This window comes from Myotis daubentonii, chromosome 5, assembly GCF_963259705.1.
Source record: "Myotis daubentonii chromosome 5, mMyoDau2.1, whole genome shotgun sequence".
NCBI classification, from domain to species: domain Eukaryota; kingdom Metazoa; phylum Chordata; class Mammalia; order Chiroptera; family Vespertilionidae; genus Myotis; species Myotis daubentonii.
The window spans coordinates 29584685-29592270 of NC_081844.1; the positions used below are offsets into that span (position 1 = coordinate 29584685).

The 7586-nt window shown below is 48.3% G+C and overlaps 1 long non-coding RNA gene across 1 annotated transcript; it reads left to right on the plus strand.

The window, feature by feature from the left end:
* Positions 1-4004: 4004 nt before the first annotated feature.
* On the plus strand, positions 4005-6342 carry LOC132235114 (uncharacterized). The gene is made up of 3 exons (XR_009452978.1): positions 4005-4152; positions 4484-4545; positions 5158-6342. It is a non-coding gene; the product is annotated as an uncharacterized LOC132235114 (long non-coding RNA).
* The last annotated feature ends 1244 nt before the right edge of the window (positions 6343-7586 follow it).

The following is a 7586-nucleotide window of genomic DNA, read 5'->3' on the forward strand; positions in this document are numbered from 1 at the left end:
TCTCCCCAGGCCGAGCCTTCAATCCATCCCCAACCCTAATCTGACTTCCCTGGGGACCTAGCGCCGGCGGGTCTGACCATTTTGTCTCTTTCCTTTAGACTCCTCCCCTTGTGCCCCGCCCTATCTTCTTCCAGGCCCCACCCACACTATCAAGACCTTTTTTTGTCAAGTTCCTGGTGTGGAATGGAGCCTCCTAGCTAATGGAGAGAGAGAGGCCTCAGTTTCCCCAGCCTTGCCCTTCCAAGGGAAAGCCCCTTTCTCTTGGCCGTCTAACTACCGCCCCGCAGAGGGACCCTGCCCCTGCCCACGTGGTCTGCATCACCCCAGCCCGCCTCTTCCCGCGGTAGCCCCGCGAGGCTCTAATACCAGTCCGGGTGGGAGCGGCCCCAACCCCACAGTCGATAAATTTATCACACAGGGTGTTAACGGGCCTTGCCCCACATGGTGATCTGGTTACCAGTGCCTGTGGCTGAGGAACCCGCGCAGATCAGTCCCGTCCCATTCCCTGCCACACTCCTTCACCGCCAAGATGTTGGTGCTATGGACATGCTATGTCTGCTGCTGGGTGAGCCTCCTTCCTCCCCTCCCTGCCCCCACCCCCAGCTTTGAGACATCCGTGAGGCCGTGGAGGGGTCTGTCTGCCTGTCTTTCTGTCTTTATCCAAGGGCGGCTAGGCTGGAGCCTGTGGTGTGTCTTCACATCTGTGCAGTCATCAGCGTATTTCTGGGATGTCTGGGTCAGTGTGTGTTTGTGTGAATGGGAGAGAAAGGGATTGTACACAAAAGTGACTTTTGTGTGTTTACCTGTCTTCCTGGGTCTGGATGCTGGGGTCAGCAGCTGGCTGTAGGGTTTTTTCTTTTTTTCAGTCTCATGATTTTATCTTCTCCCTTCAACCATTTTCTTTTTGTTTTTCATACTGTTTTATTTATTGTATGTCTTTTTATATTGAATGTATTGGGGTGACATTGGTTAATAAAATTATAATAGGTTTCAGGTGTATAATTCTATAACACATCTGCTGTATGACTTTTTGAGTTGCATATCTGGGTCCATCTATGTGTCTGGGGGTTGTCTGTGTTATATGTATATCCATGTGAATGTATGATTCCATGTTTGTGCTCATGCATGTGTATCTCTGTGTGTGCATACAACTAGGTCTGGCTGTGTATGTACAGGGTGTAGAGTGTATCTGTGACTCCGTGTGTGTTTGGGTCTCTGTGTTGTGTGTTGTGTTGTGTTGTATTGGCTTGGGGGAGGTATGGTTACTGTGTCCTATGCATACACTTGGTCTATGGGAGCCTTTTCATGCGTCTGGGTTGGGGGTGGATCCAATGGTATTTGCGTAGTTAGGTGTGTGTCTGGGTCTATATGGACCTATGTGTATTGTGAGTATATTGTTACATTTTGTGACTATGTGTGTATATCCCAGTGGGCAAAGTTAGTGACTAAAGCCCCCTTGCTGGGGAGGAGAGTCCAGGCTGGGACACTTAGAGCTCCCAGCCCAGGAAGGGAGTTGGGAGCTGTGAGCGGCTGGGTTCCAACTGCCTAGCTCCACCAATCTACAGTGGGCGAGAGAATGACAGGGTCAAAAGGAGGGTGGCAGGCCTGGAGGTAGGCTCATAGGGTGCATGGGCCTAACAAAGAGCCTGGCACCTGCTGGAGACAGGCCCCCTGCCCTTCCTGACCTTAAGATGGTGGGTTCAGGGGCCTGGACCCTGCTCACACACATTCACACCAATATCTCCTAGATCAAGCATGTCAAAGTCTCGGCCCGCGGACCACATGCGGCCCACAAGGCATATTTTTGCGTCCCAGCCAATATAACAATATGTAAGAGACGTTTTAATAAAAATTTTGGAACTTAATTTTTACAATATCCTGTTATACATAATTATTAATAACGAACTACAACATTCTCTAATGACTGATTACTATAATCATGCATTCATTTCCCTTACGTGTCTTACACGCAGGCACACCATTTCTCCCCACTAATACTAGCAGTGAATATTTTAGCAGCCGATTGCCACGTCATTAGTCTTGGACTGACTTGTTTGGTGTGAGCAACAGGAAATATTTCGCTTTTGGAGGACAAGAAAAATAGCTTTATTTGCATTACACTTAATAATTTGTGCAGTTATTTAGTGTCTGCTAAGTTAATGTTCAAGAAAAAATATTGCCCTAAACTGTTCGGCTCAGTGGAGAGAGCATCAGCCTGTGGACTGAAGGGTCCCAGGTTCGATTCTGATCAAGGGCATGTACCGTGGTTGCAGGCACATCACCAGTAGGGGGTGTGCAGAAGGCAGCTGATCAATGTTTCTGGCTCTCTATCCCTCCCCCTTCCTGTCTGTAAAAAATCAATAAAATATATTTAAAAGAAAAAATATTAATTTTTATTTAAATGTTCTATTATTTTATATTAATGATTATGTATTTATTTTAGCCCTTTGTATTCAGCATGTCTCTATCGAAATAAACCTACATTTCTATGAAAATTGAAGCTTTTGGTTTTTTGCGGCCCACATAAATTTAAACCTTGTGTATTTGGCCCATATTAGCCTTTGAGTTTGACATGCTTGTCTTAGATCAACCAGCCACAGAGCCATAGAGATAGGCATGAACACACACACAGATCCCAGACATGGATGTGTGGGTTGTGCACACACCAGCACAACCCACACATCCATGAACACACCTGCATAATCTTACATACACTGAGATCACAAAAAAGAGCATATATACCCACACATGCACCTATGTGCACCACAAACACCTATTCACAGTATACATACACATGAGGCATGACGTGTGCACATACCAAGTCATGTGTATCTGCATTCATGTAGATCCCCAAGCACACAGGTGTGCATGCCAGAACAAACCACACACTTCCAAAAATACGTGGCCACATAGTCTCCTACACACCAAAAAAGACACAAGAAAGTTCACACCAATTTACGGCTACATAGAATTACACATTCACCAGGAAACATACATCTACATATATTCATACAGCCACACTAAGAAACAGACATGCTCAGAGACACAACTCTTGTAGCAGGTGACATAGACATAGATATCCATAAGCACCTACACACACACACACTCACAGATGCATAGACATGCACACTGGCACAATCATCCACACATACATCAGGACTGACACATACAGAAAAAGTGAACCCTTGTCCCCTCATTATCCTAACTCCTTACCTACCTCATTCACAGGATCTGCCCATGAAAGGTGCCTGGGGTTCTCTCCACCTCTGGCCTTCTGGCCAGACCACTCCCCCTACCTTCCCACCATGTCCATATTGTGGAGACACAGGGAGGACAAACTAACCCAGAATGCCTAAGGAGAGTAAGCTCAAGTGACCTGTCCCTGAGTAGGGTCTTGTCTGCCCCCTGCAGTCAGCATCCCCACCCGGCTGAGTGAGAGCAGTTTGCTAGCACCCCACATCCGGGTCTTCTTTGCAATGAAACCACCATCACATGCACCCTGGTGGTTCATTACATCGTTGAGGACTCAGCACTCATTACCATGGTCTTCTTCATCTCCATCTGCATGGTAAGGGGCCGGCCACTTTCACCCCATGCAGCAGTGAGGTGCCACAGGCAAGCTTCAGCCCTTTCTCTGGCAACCCCACCCATTATAGGCCTAAGGCAGGAGGAAGTGCCACCTCTTTTCCTAATGAAATGGGGAATCTTGCTGCTCGGTGGCATAGAAGAAATCTTTTCCCCGAGGAAAAGGTAAGGCTCACTCCTTGCTGATACAGAAGAGGGGAAATGCCAGCCTCTCAGCCTTGGGCATGCCACAAGAGCATCCCCTTTCCTCCAGTGAACAAAGAAGTCCTCCTTTTACATGCATAAAGCAGGAAGCAATCCTGCCCGCTTTGGGGGAGTTGGGAAATATTCCCCTTTCAAACAGAGGGAACATCCTGCCTCTCTTCTGGTAAAAAGGGAAGTCCTACCATTTTCAGGCGTTCAGGAGGTCTATCCTTTTCTCCTGGCGTAACAGGAAGGCCTGCCCCTTTCGGATAGGTGACAGGAAACCTGCCTACGCCTGACATAAACTAGTCGCCATCCAACCCTTTTCCTGGGTAACAGGAAGTCCCACCTCTTTCAGATTTGGAACTCCTGCCCCTGTCTGAGGTAAAATAGGAGGATGTCCCACCCCTTTTCTTGAAATGGGGAGCCATGCCCCTTGCTTTAGTAAAATAGGAAATCCTGCCCATTTCAGGGACAGGGGTCAGAGAAGGCCCCAGGGTGTTGGGGGGGGGGGGGGGACGCGCAAATGCTATGAAATGAGAAGCCTCCCCTTTTGCCTGGTTTAATGGGAAACCATATCCTCCTTTCCATATGAAGTGGGATATGCAACCTCTCTGAAAAAAAGGGTTGGAGATTTTCTACTCTTGTTGCTTCCTGCTTCCCCCCACCCCCTCATCCCCCCTCCACTTCTCCCCACTCCACTCCCATCCTGCAGATCAGCCTGGGAGAGATGATCCATGTCCAGGGCCTGCAGCTGAGCTCACCAGCCTTCATGATGTTAACGTAAAAAAAACATTGAAACCTGTAAAGAATTTTTGTGAGTTTATTTGAGCCAAACTGTCGACATATGCCGGGAAGCAGAACCTCAACGAATTGAGACAGTGCTCCGGAGAATGGCAGGGTTACATCGTATTTATACATGAAATTCATTGGTGACAGATTTAAGGAGGTGGGATTAAGGGAAGCGGGGGGGGGGGGGGGGGGGAACCTCTGTGATAGGATAAAAAGTAAAATGATGGACACATGCTTAGGTCGGTGCAGGAACAATTAACATGATAATGAAGGAATCTGCTGCATCTGTCCTGGGCCCAGCACACCTGGCCGTGCCCCAGGGGCTCCAGATACAGGGAAATCACAAGTTACCCAGACATTTCAAGGGTATGTTATCATAGATGCAAAAAGACAGATAGGCTCAGTTACAGTAAAGGTTGACCTTATCAGTGAAGATATCGGCTTAGGACATAACTGCCCACCATAACTGCTTTTAGTTAAGGTTTAATTTCAAACCATCCTTTGTGGTTACTTTAGGTCTCCGAGTCTGCAAAACTGCCATGCAGGCCTCTCCTGAGCTTGTCAGGTCAGCATGTGGCCCCTTTCGTCCACAATGAGCAGCACCTACAAGGCCATGATCTACAGGCAACCTGTTATTTTTGTGTTTGGTGGCATGGCCAGCTGGTCCCAGACTGACATTGCCAAGATGACCACAGGTCACCTGAGGCCCCACTTCCTGGCAGTGTGCCTGCCCAACCGGGCCTCTTTGGACTGCAAAATTGGCTACATCACAAACCAGGCAAGCTGAAAACATCTTCTGTGCCAGGCGAGTGGGCAGCTGGGGAGGAGAACCCAGGAAGGGTCCCCTCACCCCCGCCGCAGCTGATGGTGGCCCTCCCCTGCCCATCCCCCAGGAAATCCTTCTATTCTGAGCATGCCTCTTTGGGGATGTATGCCATGGTGCATCTGATGGTGAGTGCTGGCGGGAGACAGGCCACACACCCGGTGAGGTCAGAGAATACTCCATTGTCCCCCGCCCCCACCCCCACCCCATGCTTGGTGCCAGCAGTGCCAGGCACAGCTTCCATGGAGCTTGTGTGTGTGTCCGTGGAGTTGGGAGGGCAAGAATGGGGAGGGCCTATCTCCTCTTAAGGCTCATTCAGTGTCTCTGTCCCAGAATGGCAACTTCCAGAACCCTGTCTCCTCCTCCCTGCAGCTGGAGACAGCCCGTGCCAGGCTAGGTCCATGCCCAGGGCTAGGTTCCACCAGGAGCGGGTGGGAGGGAAATCAGATCCAGCTGAGGTGCAGGTCCAAAGTTTTGGTAGTGAGGTGGCAGGAGGAGCTGGGGAGAAGGGAACCCGCTGGGAAGCAGCCGATGACCCAGTGGACAAAGAGAGCATAGATTCTGGTGGTGGAATTGGATCACATATACGGGAGCCAGCCCAGAGCACCTGGGCACGTGGTGGACAGACACAATGACATAGACAGAGGCCCAGGCCACGGGGCATGTGACAGTCACACGGATGTTTTCACACCAGCAACCCAGCAACATTTCTTCCTGAAAGACAACCCATTCTGCTGCCAGCCTTTAAAAAAGAAAAGTAACTACAGCTTCTGTTTGATAAGAGAACAGGGTCTTTGAAGCCGGATCTATCACAGCCTCAACTGTGTGTAACACTGGGTGAGATACTCAACTTCCTTCTCAGGCCTCCCATTTTGCATCTGTAAAATGGGCACGCAAACAGCAACTGCCTCCTAGGGTTGTGGTTTTCATGTTAAAACATAAACAAGCAGCCCTGACTGGTTTGGCTTAGTGGATAGAGCATTGGCCTGTGCGTGTTTCTTGACTTCATGTAGGAAAGATTTCACAACACAAGCCCAGGTGATTCTGAGAGCACATTTATTATAGCTGGGGACAGTGAAACAAAGGAAGAACTTAGGATAGAAGAAGCAACGGGTGAGAGAGAGAGAGCCTAGGTGGTGCTCTGCTTTGGCTCTCTGGAAATGTTACAGGAGAGAAGTGAGCCATGATGCAGCTGCTGTTAGCTCACTGAAGTCAGAGAAAAGGGGGCCTTAGAGACAGAATCAGAGGGTTAGCCCAGGACAACCGGCCATTGCCAGTTGCTCCCCTGGTTGCAAGTCTCATGGAGACCCTTAGAGCTGGGGGGGTGGGGGGGAGTAAAGATGCACACTTGAAAAGGAAGAAAAGTGTGGACGTGCTCCAGAGAGAGCCCCTCCTGGATCTTTTTTCTTGAGAGTTCTTATTTGTTTTCTAAAGGTGGGACTTTTAGGGAGGTCTTAGAGGAGTGGTTCTCAACCTTCCCAATGCCGCGACCCTTTAATACAGTTCCTCATGTTGTGGTGACCCCCAATTTCATTGTTACAAATTGAACATAATTAAAGCGTAGTGATTAATCACAAAAACAATATGTAATTATATATGTGTTTTCCGATGGTCTTAGGCAACCCCTGTGAAAGGATCGTTCGACCCCCAAAGGGGTCGCGACCCACAGGTTGAGAACCGCTGTCTTAGAGGAAGATCTCAATAGAATATTTATCAGCATTATGCTGATTCACCAAAATGAGATTTATTCCCCTGACCTCATTCCTCCTTGGGTGTGGTTGGCACAAATGGCATTGGTTGGATTTCTGTTATCTATCTCCCTGAGTTGGGTAATTTAAGCTGTTTACCCTCTGGTTGGAGAGAAGTGTAAACCATTTACTCTCCCCCCCCCCATTTTTATTGAATTTATTGGGGTGACATTGGTTAATAAAATGATATAGGTTTCAGGTGTACAATTCTATAATATGCCATCTGTGTATTGTATTGTGAGTTCACTGCCCTAAGTCAAGTCTCCTTCCATCACCATTTATCCCCCTATACCTACTTCTATCTCCCCCATCCCCTTTTCCCTCTGATAATCACCACACTGCTGTCTGTGTCCATGAGGTTGTGTTTTTTCCCCTCACCCAAGGATATGTTTTTGTTTTATTTTTTAAATATTTTATATGTTTTTATTGACTTCAGAGAGAGGAAGAGAGAGAAA